Source organism: Leuciscus leuciscus (genome assembly GCF_965113295.1).
Source record: "Leuciscus leuciscus genome assembly, chromosome: 3".
In the NCBI taxonomy this organism is placed as follows: domain Eukaryota; kingdom Metazoa; phylum Chordata; class Actinopteri; order Cypriniformes; family Leuciscidae; genus Leuciscus; species Leuciscus leuciscus.
Window position 1 is genome coordinate 39072819 of NC_138727.1, and position 14801 is coordinate 39087619.

Consider the following 14801-nt stretch of genomic DNA (forward strand, 5'->3'; position numbering starts at 1 on the left):
ACATTGCAACATTTGGAAAATAACCTGCATAAAAACAATAAAAGCAATCGCATACCAACATATAAGCTTAATCCTGGATAGTAGCCTGGGAAAACCCAGACAACTTCCGGCAAATTTAGATTTGCTCTGCAAGTAAGTCTGGCAAATAGCTCATTCAAGGCCATTTCCATGCCGTGGAAATCGCGGCACCAATCAGAAACATTGAGGCGGGCTTTACACGATGACGATCGCTCTGATTGGTTTTAGGTCTAGCCTATCCAATTGTGCCAAGAGGCATTTGAGAGACGTCCACTCCGTTGGTGAAGCACACCAACTTTTAAATGCAGCATTATTATATTCAAATTGCAAACACATGAGGACAGTCTCCATGATAGACCCACTGGCAGATGAACATGCTACTACATTTCTCTCCGAAACGGTAGGAAATTAAATTAGATTTAATAGAGGATTTTAACTGTGACAAGATGATTGACAGGGCAGTTTACATGACGGGATGCACGCGACAGATCCGTCCGATAAAGATGATGAAGTAGTATGTCCAAAAGTTGCCTACTTTTTTGCTACACATTCAAAAGTAAATACATTTTCTTCACAAAAAGAGTTATTTTATGGCGTAGTAGTGTAACATAGGCGAATTGCGAAGCAGCATATGGCTTTACACATGACGATCGCTCTGATTGGTTTTTGGAGTTCCGCTGGTGACGCCCCTTTGGAAATGATTTGTCTATGGAGCTTTGCCAGACCATAACTCAGTTACTACTGAGAATGGTCTGGTTTTAACCAGGCTATCTGGATATGAGAGGTGGTCCGATTTTTTAATATATTTTTTTCTAGATATGCACCCAGCTCTCCCTCTTCTGATCAAACTTTTGCAGTTTAGCCTCAGCTTATGTGGAGAGAGAGAGACAGAGACAGAGACAGAGACAGAGACTGACTTTAAAGTCGGCATGAAATCAAATTTGTCAAATCTTCTTTTTATATGTAATATTGTAGTGTTCATTATAAATGATTTATCTGTGCACTTCATTATTTAAAAAAAATGTATTTACCCTTATAATCTTTAATCAAATACATTACCCTTCCCTCCCCCCTCGAAACGACCTCTCTTCTCTTTCGGTCACGTGCCATGGCGAAAGGGTGCGGCCAGAGCCGATGAGGGTGCGGCTATCGGTGTCTGTCTCGTTTTGAGCGTTTTGAGTCAAGTCAAGTTATCAGTCAAGTTCACCCTCGAGAGCATCTCGAAGAGTCCGAATGGTAGACTATCTTATCTAAATCTAGTTATTTACTTATCGGACAAGTCGAGATGCTCTCGATGGTGAACTTGACTGATAACTTGACTTGACTCATCTTGGTTCGCGGAAGGCTCATATAACGTTAAATATGGGCTGATTCCTGCCTGAAAATGTAGCTGCTCGTCCTCGTTCTCGTCGCCGGGCTCCTCAATAAAAAAATCCTTCATGGGAGAGTAACGGTGGGGAGTCCGGTGGAGAGAAATCCTCCACAACTGAATGTAAACTGGCATTCAAATCTGCCTCCATTTTGTTTGCAACGCCCCACCTCCAACGATCCAATCAATTCCCGAAGGACGAAATCAAGCCCCGCCCTACATTTTTTTTCTAATTTCAGAAGCCGTTTCACTCGGATATACGTCACAACAAGGAAAAAAATGACAATCTCAACTTCCGTTTCATGCCGACTTTAAGGCCAGTCTTAAACCCTGTTTAAAAGTGCCGAATGCACTAGAGGCAAAAAAAAAAAAAAAAACGTAATTACTTTTACAACATTGTTAAAAGATTTGTAAATAATCCAGTTTCAGTTTATAGATCTGATTGCCAGACACTGATTTTTATTTCGTCATGTTTCAGGGCTCGGGATGCGAACAGGACACAGATAAAACAGAACAACGTAAGCTCTTGAAAAGTCAGCACAATAGTACTGTCATGCCAATGTGCACAATATATGTCTGTCTATTTTTGCATATGTTGCCATCACTAGACTAGTTGACTAGGTGGTGTATCTTTTGAAAGGGAACTGCCCCAGTGACAGCTTTTGTAGCTTTTTTTCTGAGAGCGTACCATGGTAAAAGCTTCAGCAATTATTATTTAATAAAAATTGTATACCCTGACATGCCTATATATGAAGAGTTCAGATGCAAAAGCCTCTAAGTGCCATCTGACAATTTCTTCTAGAATGATCATTTTTATCAAGCTCGTATATTTAAGTTCAGTAATTTCACTTAAATGACAATTAATAGGTAATTTTCATTGCCATTTAAGTGAAATTGCTGAACTTAAATAAACGAGTTTGATCAAAATGATCATTCTAGAAGAAAATGAGGATCTTCCTCAGGATTTCCTCCTGAAATGGACCGCCAAAACCTTTTTTCAGGCGGCTGAGTTCCTTAATTCTAGTAGTGGCCTGCTTGTGACAAAACTAACTCGGGCCGATACACACAGCTACACCGAGTATGGACCTGACACCAGTACATTTGTTCCAGTGTAATTTGAAGCTAATGTTAGAATGCAGCAATAAAATAAGACATGTAGTGTAAGCACATGGATTTTTAGAGCAGCCATGAATAATGTAGGGTAACATAGTTTTTTTTTTTTTTTTTTTACCTGCTATTTTATTCTTTAAAAAATATATTTTTTTGTGTTTAAGTGACTGATGGGAACAACAATCTTTGAAATCGGCCCAGTATTCGGGTAAGCAAGACCGCTGCAGTCTGCAGAGGCGAAACAATTAACGTTAGGCCTAATGGGCAATTGCGTATCTTTAATTTACATCCACAAAACCTGCTTGTTTTTCCACTGACATGCTCAGATTATTCTAAGTGTCTGACAACATGAAAGGATCCCTACAGAGGTCGACCTTTTTGTAGTAAGATCCTTTTTATTTAACCCCTTTACGTAGAAAGATCGCTTATCATATTAGAAAGATTTAAGACTCCAGCTTGGATATTTGGGCACTATTTATGATAAAACTAGGTTGCAGTGACATTCATTTCTTAATTTATGTCAAATAGTGCAAATAATCAATTTATTTGTGTTCAGATTGACAGCGTCCGTTAGGACGGTAGTTTATAGAGCGCTCATTAGAGGATTACAGCTGTCAATCATCTTACGTGACCATAGTCCTGCCTTCTGCATGACTCGGTTCCCTGTACACTTCTCATCTGAACTCCGAGGGAAAACAAACACAAAGAAACATTTCAACTTAAACGGAAGACAATTTGCTGTCTGATCAGCAGGTCAACTCCCTGCAGTGTTTATGGAGAGAAGAAAATGTGAAACTATTTTTAATATATATAGTTAAATTATTTGCTATGTTTTTGGTTTCTTGCTCAGTGTTATGGTCAGTTACTAACCATAACACTGTGTCGTTTCCAGGTGATTCTCCTGACAAGTAGACTACACTGGATAAAGGTATGTAACTTTCTATAAATTGGTTTATTGTTGTGAGGAAACTGGGGGTAAAGTTTTAATAACTCAGTTAGCTCATGGGCCAGACAAAAAGTTGTTTTCATTTCAAATGGCGAAGTTCCAGTTGTCCTATTTGTTTGCTTGTTTTGCATTTCACAGAGCAATTTTATAGTCCTGCAAATATCTATCATATCTATCATATCTATCAATACCTCATGAGGGTGAGTAATTAATGACAGAATTTTCACTTAAAGGGTTAGTTCACCCGGAAATGAAAATTCTGGCTCCTTTCACTCCTTCATAGGCTGCTTGGTAATTGCATCTATCAAGGCCCAGAAAGGAAGTAAAGACATCGTTAAAATCATTAAAAGTTGGCAACTTGCTATCTGGAATTGTATTTTCTTCTTGTGTCAAGCAATAAACTATAAACTAAACGCCGCTCTGAGCAGAACAGGTGGCGTAGGGATGTTCACTAACAGTATATCGCTGGTCTTGTATTTCAAACTTCTTTTTACTCCTAGCGAGGAACAAAAAAGAACTTTGCTAACGGGCTCTTTAGGCTTTTAAAGGCATAATTCACTCAAAAATGAAAATGATGTCATCTACTGACCCTCATGTCGGTCCAAACACAAAATATATGTTATATTTTGACAGAAAAATAATGTTTTTGTCCATACATTGAAAATTATTGGGGCTCAGTGTTGAGACTCCACTGACTCATTGTATGGGCAAAAAAAAAAAACATCCTTCAAAATATCTTCATTTATGATCCACAGAATAAAGGATGGAATGCAGGTTTGGAACATATAATAAGCTACTACAACAAAATGTAAATAAAGTATTAAATGTATTATTTGATTATGTTGTACTTTGAAATATTAGCAGAATGTAGTGTTGCTTAGAGCCACTTGGAGGCATTTGTATACTTTTAAAAATGGAAACAAAGAACAGACGTTTTGGAGTGCAGGTGTTTGCAAATGCAGCGTGTCTCACCTGACTGAGCTCAGAATATAATGTGCCGTCTTCACTGATCTGCCGCCTCTCATGACAGTGTGACAGGAGCCGCCAGACTCACGCAATTTGCATAATCCTAATGAATATAAGTGAACCTTGTCCTCAAAAATGCATTTTAAATAGACATCTTTTGTCTTTTTTCCCCCTGAAAGAGTGAACAGCAACCGCAGTCTGTCCAGATGTCTGATGAGTTGCTTCAGTGGGAATGTCAATGACGTGAGCCTGATTAAACCTGTGATAGTCCCTTTGATTGCCCTGACAAAACTTGCTGAAAGAGTCTCATGTTTGAGGAGATGAGATCTGGCCACGTTAGATAAATGCATTAGTGTGAAAATCCCATCTCCAAACTGTCATTTCCACATAAATGCTTTTTTGAGGTATTGTATGTCTTGGTCACGTTCAAAGCGAGGTCAGATGCCCGTCCGATTTATGAGAGTTTACATGATAGAATAAATGAGTAGTTCAGCCAAAATGATAACTTTGTCATTTATTCACGCTCATTGTATTGGAAACCTTTATGACTTCTTGTCACTTGTCACTTTTTTTTTTTCTTCATACAATAACTATAAATAGGGACTTGAGAAGTCACCATGAAATCAAAATGGACAATTTAAAAAAGAAATCATGAAATATTACGATAGTTATTATAGTGATTTAGCCCATCATTCTTATTTAAAAAAAAAAAAAATGTTATTCATGTGCCTAGTCATTAATAAAAATAACTTCCTATTCCCTCATGAAATGTTGATACAAGGCATGATGGATCCATGCTTCCATGTTGTTTACGCCAAATTCTGACCCTACCATCTGAACGTCGCTGCAGAAATCGAGATTCATCAGACCATACAATGTTTTTTTTTTTTTTTTACTTCTATTGTCAAATTTTGATGGGCCCATGCAAATTGTATCTTCATTTTCCTGTTTTTAGCTGACAGGAGTGGCACCCGGTGTGTTCTTCTGTAGAAAATCTGCTTCAATGTTTGACGTGTTGTGCATTCAGAGATGTTTTTCTGCAGATAGTTATGTTATTTGAGTCACTGTTGCCTTTCTATCAGCTCAAACCAGTCAGGCCATTCTCTGACCTAATGGCATCAACAAGACATTTTTGCCCACAGAACTGCCGCTCACTGGATATTTTCTCTTTTTCAGACAATTGTCTGTAAATCCTAGAGATGGTTGTGCATGAAAATCCCAATAGATCAGCAGTTTCTGAAATATTCAGACCAGCCCGTCTGGCACCAACAACCATGCCACGTTCAAAGTCACTTAAATCACCTTTCTTTCCCATTCTGATGCTTAGTTTGAACTTCAGCAGATCTTCTTGACCATGTCTACATGCCTAAATGCATTGAGTTGATTTGATTTTTGTGTTAACGAGCAATTTAACAGCTGTATCTAATAAAGTGGCCGGTGAGTATGTCACAATAGGCAAGAAAAGACTATCGCTTCCATTCCATGCTGACTTTAAGCTTCATACAATTCAAACACACCATACAATTATTTTAATTGTGGTCTGAATGACTCACTACATTCCAAGTCTTCTGCAGCGATACAGTAGCTTTGTGTGAAACTGAATAATGATTCGTTTAGCAATGTAGTCCACATTTGTGTTTGTTTTTTAAAGATTGAAAGCTACAGTCCTCATTCATTGTAATTGAATGGAAAAGAGCGACAAGTGCTTTAGTATTTTTTTCAGAATTGCTCCTTTTGTGATTCATTGAAAGATGAAAGCCATGCTAGTTTGAGACTAAATGAGGGTGAGTAAATTATGATAGAATTTATTTGTGCAACTATTGCTTCAGCACTATTCCTTTAACACACAGTCGCAGAAGAAAGGAGAAAATCAAAAGTGGTAAACATTTCCAGACAGTATACTTTACTTGTATTGCCCAATTCAGTCTTTTTCCTTTATAATTTTTCTTTCAGATTTTTTCTTTCTGTCTTTGTTGTGCTCAAGTGCGTTTGCAGTGAGAGCTAGAGAGAGGACACATGCCGCTCTGCATTGATTGATGTTGTAGTTGCAGACAATGTCCAGTCAACCAGAAACGTCTAGAGGAGAACTTCAAACTCTCTCCCTTTATCAAAATCAATTCGGCTCTCTTTGTTCTTTTGAATTTTAGCAATTCACTCCAGTCTCACAAAACTCTTGCAAAATTCAAATAAAATTTGTACAAATATTGTGCTGTTTACACTGATTGAAGTAATTCAAGTCGGTGATAGGCTTTTCCTCCTTATTGTGATGTATATCAGAGTGAGATGGCTTTTTGAACAAGAAAACAATGTAGGGTGGGACATGATTTTGTCCATCAGGAATTGATTAGATGGTTGTGGTTTGCTAATTGCTGTGATCTCATATGAGTGACAGGTTTGTCCTGCCCTCGCGCCAGTAAAAACATCGTCAGAGAAGAGAAGAAATGTCACCGCAAAGGGAGGGGAAGTTACTTTGATTAAATATTATGGGGGCACGTAGATTTTAAAAAATAACGCTGCGCACGGATAAATCATTTATAATAAATACTGCGAAATTCCATAAAAAAATTAAGAATTGTCATTTTGATTTTCATGGTGACTGTAACGTTGAGGCAAGGAACGACGCGGAGAGAGAATCCACATGCAAGCACTAAACAAACAGGTAATCCAGGGCAAACAACAACTGAAGCACAGAGGTTTAAATACACAGGCAAACAAGCTAAACAAGATAACTGTTGGTTAATCAGAAACACCTGAGGAGACTAATAAACAAGAAAAACTACAAAGGACTACAAAACATGGCACAGAACATGAAATAACAAAAGTGCACACAAGACAAGGGGAACACAAGACAGGAATCATGACAGCCCTATTGTTTTTATTTATTTTGACAACTAATGAACACTGGGGCGAGAGAGACTTGGTGAGAATGAGAAGTACAGAACATAATGACAAAACAGAAGTCAGTGACTCTTCAGCCACAGGGGACCCACACATGGCTGACTGTTTTCCATAATCCATCATCAGTGAGTTCAAACCGTGGAGTATCTGTGGATCAGAGGTTGTGAGGCCCCCACAGGATCCCCATTCTATGAAGTTCAGACTGTTGCCCGCTCCCCCTCCCATTGCCATACATTAGTGTTCCTGAGGTCAGAGGTTAAGTGAGCTCAAAACAACAGTGGCTCGGCATCCATGTGAGTCAGCAGATGTCTGGAATTGACTAGATTGTTTTTATAGAGGGGCAGAACAGCTGTGAAAGCTTGATAGAACACCTGCTGCAGTTTGACATTAAACTATTTCCTTGTTTACTATATCTATATATCTAGAAATATATATATATATATATATATATATATATATATATATATATATATATACACAACAGTTCTTTCTGGTTTTCGAATCTTATTGGCTGAGAGCCTTTTCCAGTCATGCGATATTCCCCCAGTATCAGCACTGGAACCGTTTCACCGTTTGTATAACTCCATATTTGCGGTGAATGTCATGGCAGTCAAATCCACCACTTTTTTTTGTTTAGTTTTTTTTGTTACAAATACTGCTGTTCTCGTGTCACAAAATGAAGTTTTGAGAGTTTTTTAGGTGAGAATGTAATTATTTAGACCTCAAATATGTGACCCATATATAAACATATCGCCTGTTTTACAATTTGTCGAAAAACTTTCGCAGATGCGAGCTCCAGGCCATCAGCAGCTGTTCAGTGCTCATGTACCCGCCAAAAACAGCTTCATCTCTGCCAGTCCTTCGGGATTGTGCTGTTGCCCTCTAGATAGTGGTTAAACATGAGATGTAATTCATTTGGGAGAAATCAAACAGGCAATCTACGGCTGAATCACATTCGTGCTGATATACCATATCACACTGTGATATTGCTCATACCGGTATATGTCTTAAAATACTAATTAGAAACTCTGTGATTAGTGGAAGCTGATGTCTGTCTTTCCTGCTGTGTACAGGAAAAGATTTGTGAACATGTTTTTCGAATTTTACTCCTTAAAACTACATCATTCATTGGATTGCTTTCAGCTAAACCGCTTTAAAATCAGCCAAACCATTCAACGGCTTGCTCTTCTGAACAATTCATTTTGTATGGGTCCGATGAAGGCATGATGAGTTTTTCATGAAAAACTCATAAAAACTCTTGACTTCCATTATTAGCGCGGTCATGCTGAGCAGACCTGAATGATTGAACAGTTGTCTTTATCCGTTCTGAACTCAAATGCAAATAGCCTTAATGGAATATTCAGAAATGTTCTGTAATACGGTTTCCTTTTCTTAAATATTTTTATTTCTTTTTCTTTAATTCTCAGTGACAAATTTCCATGTCTCATGATGCATTGTCATATATATTTTTATTTTGACACACAAATTTAATTTCACACAAATAAGCTAAAAAAAAGAATGTGATAAACGTGGTTTATAAAAACTGTGAAATACAGTTGTACTTATTTTTATAGTTAGAAAATGTGTTTAATGTTCTGCAAAGGCCTTTGTTTTTATGTTCTACTTGGTGGCTCTTGGAGATGCAATATTTAATTTCTTCTATTCTAATGAAGGACAGAATAACTTTGAGCTTTGTGTCACACAATGATAAAAATGACCTTGATCAATTCTTTCAGGCATGAGTTGGTCAATATGTACTACAGAATTAGAAACGTTTTCATTTTTTTAAGACCATTTTTTCTTTTCTTTTTGCATTGATTACTATTGCTCTAGAAAGTGAAAGTGAAAGTGAAAGTGAAAGTGAAAGTGACACGTGACGGCCAAGTATGGTAACCCATACTTGGAATTTGACCTCTGCATTTAACCCATCCAAGTTAATGCACACACATTAGGAGCAGAGTAGTGAGTAGTTAACACACACACTGCAAACGTGGATACACCCACCCAGAGCAGCGGGCAGCCTTTGTGTGGCGCCCGGGGAGCGATTAGGGGTTAGGTGCCTTGCTCAAGGGCACCTCAGTCATTTCCCACCGGCTCTGGAATCGAACCAGCAACCTTTGGGTTACCAGTCCAACTCCCTAACCACTAGGCCATGACTGCCCCTAGAATGTAATTGAGCTCACGTTCTGTAGATTCTCTCTCACCCATAATAGCATTTATTTTGAAAATCAATAATAGCATTTAGTTTGAAAATCAATACAAATTAGTTTTTAAATTGACCTTAATGGACTTGAACTTGTGTTTTGGCCTGCATTTCAATGTCAATGGGGCTGCAGCAGATAAAGTTTGCCCCTCCAGTTTGAATTAGATTATCTGAATTGACTTAATAAAGATATCATAATTTTGCAAAGGGAGAAAGTCTGCAAACGGTTTCTTGTTACCATGCAAGAAAAGTGTCATGCTTCAAGCTGATTGCAATGATCTCTGCAAACTTGGCTTCTCAGTTTAATTAATGTGGTGTTTCACAGTCGCTATTTTTGTAACATTTCATAATGTCACTACTCAAACTCTGGGTCAATATGTCTTTGTGCTCTGTCTCTTCTCGATAATTGCATGTGCACTGGACTGAGAGGAACATTAGACTTCACCAGAACAATCTTTCTAAGGATACTGAAGGCAAGTTAGACCTATATGTGTGATCAGTATCTGAAATTCCAATCATTCAGAATTGATTTTGCATTGAGTGGATTGATTCTAATATTTTTTTTACTATTTACCCATGCTGATTAATTGGCAACATACAGGAAGTGGCGCATTCAAATAACAAGAATCAATGAACCACATTATTAGACCATTTCATAAGGCTGCATGATATATTTAATCCATTTAAAAATCATAATACATTGTGAAATCACAAAGTCTGTGATTCAATTAAATAACACTGCAGGATTCAGAGTGAAGCAATGCTTTAATTATTTACATACTTGCAGGTTATGTGTTTCTCTGTTCACTGTAAATGCTGCTCCTGCTTTTCTTTGGGTTTCCTAATAACGTGCATTTGGGAACGCAAATAAAGTCTGACACGCTTTGTGTTTCATAGCGAAGGGTATTGCACCCTTTTCATTTAAACGTGCGTGGAATGTGTCCATCTCTGCATAAGCTGTGAGTTTAGGTTGCTTATAACTTTCATCTGGGAACGCAGCAACGTGTGCCATTTCCCCAGATTTGTAACATAAATCAGTAATAAACCTACGCCAGCACAGGAGAATACATAAATATGTTTCTAAATGAAACATTGTTGTTCATCGTGATTTCAAAATAAAAGTTTAAACCTTTGAAATGCTTCTATCTGAAAGAAGTGGTAAAATATTAAAGATTAAATGGACATTTGATTAAATGTTGTTTGGCCAATCCCAACAATGATTGATTATGCTGTAAAGTATAACAAAAAACACTGGCAGCATTTGTTATAATACGTAATCTACATAAGTTGATTGTTTATATTATGCATATTACGGATAAACGCTATTGTTTACTTAAATTGATTAGTCGATTAATCATCAAAATAATCAACAGATTACTCGATTACCAAAAAAATCATTAGCGACATTCCTACCATTCAAAAGTTTGGGGTCAGTATAGATTTAAATGTTTTTGAAAGAAGTATTCTCATCAAGGCTGCTTATATTTGATCACATATACACTAAACGAGTAATATTGTCAAATATAATCATTTAAAATAATAGATTTTTAAATAAGATTAATTAGATTGATCTAATTGATTGACATGATTGATCATGTAAAGAAGGATAAGTAATCTGCAGTTAACACTGACTTTTTATTGTTAAATGGCTATAATTATATATTTTATCTTTAGAAGTCACTTCCATTTAATAGAAGTAATGAAAAAAGATATTAAGATCAATATGAGTTCATGTGTCCACATATGTTAGGCCATAGTGTGAGTTGTTTTCTGCTCCTTTAGCAATTGCACTTACTACTTGAGCTGCATTTTACTGGCAGATTTTATGTTGAATACTGCTGTCATATGTTATATACATGTAGTGTGCTTGGAAAAGCTGCCAACACAACAATAATGTGATTCTAGCGAAAAATGTGAATGCTATAATTGTGTTTGTATGTTGGTGCGTCACAATTGTTGAGTGTGACATATGGTCTATTGAGTGGAAAGACCTCTTAGGAAGAAGACTGAGAAAGAAAATAGAGATAGAGAGAGATGGACAAAGAGTGTGGAGGTGGATGAGGGAGGGCATGAATATGTCAATAGTCAGCAGGATATTGTCGGTGAATGAGTTATATTTGTTTGTGTAAGATGTACTGCATGTCCACACATGTGCTATGGAGCTTTGTATAGCCCAATAGGAAGTGGTGATAGGATGCATTTTCTGCACAGTCTATTTAATCCCATAGAGAGATGGCACAGGAAACGTCTCCAGCTGAGTGCCTTAAGTTGTATTACAGACACTTTGGACAGTATCACAGGAAGATTCCCCTTGTAGCAACCTGGGGTTAAGAGTGTTGCTCAAACAAATTTCATCTTCAACCTTTTTATTGACCAGCTCTGAGAAGTACTGAACTAAATCTGTGACGGCAAGAGTTAAATCACAAATGCACAATGAATTAATTGTACAGACGTATATATCATGTTCCAGCTTGCTGCCTTTGAAATAATTTTGGATGCAAAGATGAAGCAAAAGCTAAAGTGAATAAATAAGCTTTCCATTGATGAATGGTTTCTTAAGATAGGACAATATTTGGCAGAGATACAACTATTTGAAAATCGGGAATCTGCGGGTGCAAAAAAATCTAAACATTGAGAAAATCGCCTTTTAAGTTGTCCATTTCTGTTGGTGATATTGCTGCATCCACTCACAAAAATAAATGTGATATATTTGCGGTAGGAAATTTACAAAATATCTTACTTAATTCATATCATAATGATTTTTGGCATAAAAGAAAAATTGATAATTTTGCCCCATACAATGTTTTGTTGGCTATTGCCACATACCAGTGTGACTGGTTTTGTGGTCCAGGGTCACATTTTAGGCTAACAACAGGTGCTTGAGAGCTCTCTAGTGGATTGAAGGCCATCTTGTTTTAGAGACTAAGAAAGAAACAGTCACATTCCAGACTCCATACTAACAGAATCCCTGGACACTGTCTGTACACCTGACCAAAACAGCACTTGCAGAAAATCCTTTCCTGTTATCCATCATTGATAACAGTTGTATCATATGTCCGCCAAATATGTAGGCGAAGCTCTCAGGCTTTAGATAATTTTCCGTTTTTCCAGGTAACTGACTACAGGGCAATCTAGAACATTCTTGATAGTAATAACCATAGTTATGACAGTAAATTATGCATAATTACATTCAACTAACCATCAACCAAATCCTAATCCTACCCTAACCTATAGTAAGTACATGTAGTTAATTAATATTACTCAGTACTTAAATGTGTAATTACACTGTAACAATGACACCTTAAAATAAAGTGTAACCTTGTGTTGTGTTTATTATGCTTTGTTTTGTTGTGGTGTTTTGAATTTTGTTTTGTTGTGCCTTGTGTTGTTTTGTTGTGTGTTGTATTACTGATTTGTTGTGTTTTTTTGTTGTGTACTGATTTGTTGTGCTTTGTTGTGTGCTGTATTGTTATTGTGCTGTTTTGGGGTGGTGTTTCATTGTTTTGTTGTGTTGTGTTTTGTTGTAGTGTTTGTTTCGTTAGGCATCGATAGTAAAAAAAAATATTTGAAGCATCTCTTAAGTTTTAACATAAATGAATTCGTTTTGATTGGTTTTCCTATACATTAAACCATGGCCCCTCAGGCTAACTTTTGCACTACCTAGGGGGCTTTGGCTGTTTGAAGGGTCATGGCCCCCTCGAGCCTTTATATATTTGAACTATGCTCCAGTTGACTCAAAAGGGATGCTTAGCTTATAGTCTCTTCTATTGTCACACTAGGTCTACTCAGTTTGTCATAGTTTTTATTTTTGGAGATCTCATACGAGGACTGACTCGGCTGTCAGTCAACAGTAAAGTGCACTCAATGCAGCCAAATACGTAAGTTGGGATTCAGACTCAGCATTATTCCTTCAGCTTGCTATCACTCACTTATATAGCTCTAATAGGACATCCTGATGCACAATCCTCACCTTTTTGCCATAACATTAAATCACACTGGCAGTTCAGTTCCACACTCCTCTGATTCAGTAGTGCGGAATAGCATGGATCACATTCTGATTTACTGTCCTTTGATACAGTGTGTCCTGTCAGTTATAATAGACTGCTGCCTTGAGATGGACATAATGGAAGTCAGTGCTTTAATGCGTCGGATATACCAGATTTTAAACTTGTGGTTTTTAGCAGGGTGATTGCTCTAGTTCTCTAAATTTGGCCAACAACTGAAAAAGGTCAGGTATAATGATTTATTATATTGTCTATGATCACTATTAGAGTTTTTCAAACAAATTTTGTAATAAACGCTTGAGCTGTAATTGTTTCTCTAAAAAACTGAACTTCACCTGTTCAGCTCTCACTAACTGAAGCTGACACAATGTCAGCTGATTTGCATAACAGTAATCACAGAAAAGTGAAGAGGACAGCTAGAGAGACTACACGTGTGTATATAAATGCATAGCAATCATTTCAAATGATTTCTTTGGTCCAGGCTATGCATACAGATGTTTCCATATAACAGAGTGATGGAATTGCTGGTCAGCTGAGGTCAGATGATCATTTTCTGTCACTGCACTCTGGAACCTCCATTAGTTCAGTGAGTGACGGGCGATAGATAAACTGCTGCAGACCCACAGGGATAATGAATCCTCTGACAACAGGTGCCATTGTCAGAATAGCAGGTGAGAGCATCCAGAGGCAGCGGGAATGTCTCTTGTCATTACAGAAAGTAACTGTGCCCAATCTAGAGGTTTTAAGAGCTTTAAAAAACAACAACAATTATTGTAACTTCATAACATAGCACAGTATGAATAATTGTTTGTGTGTGTGTGTGTGTGAGTGAGAGAGAGAGAGAGAGAGAGAGAGAGAGAGAGAGAGATACATTTTTCACATTTCTGGGTATGACATGCACTCTGGTCCACTTTTTTATTGTTGTTGTGGTGGCAGATATGGCAGCCATATTATACACTGTATACAGACATGTACTGTAGAAGCGTGGATACAAAATTCAAAGCTTTCAATCCCATTGTAGAAAAACACTATTGACAGTAACCCACACTGTAATAAATGTCATAATTTGAATGGTAAAAAAAAAAAAAAAAAAAAAAAAAAAAACGGTAAAAAGGTTACTGTCAAAACTGGTTAACGGTAGGCTATATGTATACTTTTTTATATCAGCTTGTGGAACAAACTACTTGTGATTAACTTGAATTCATTGTCTTACTCTTGTCTGTTTTTGGTTGTCACTATATTGTAAGGGTAAAACATATTTGAGTAATTTGGTATATTATAATTATT

The 14801-nt window shown here is 37.1% G+C and overlaps 1 protein-coding gene across 1 annotated transcript in view; it reads left to right on the plus strand.

Moving 5' to 3' along the window:
* The window catches only part of LOC309494691 (uncharacterized protein), a gene marked incomplete at its 5' end in the record, with an annotated part of 76603 nt that extends 76001 nt beyond the window's left edge, over positions 1-602 (plus strand). The window contains one exon of the mRNA XM_082164104.1: positions 531-602. The remainder of the gene's footprint in view (positions 1-530) is intronic.
* Positions 603-14801: the final 14199 nt, after the last annotated feature.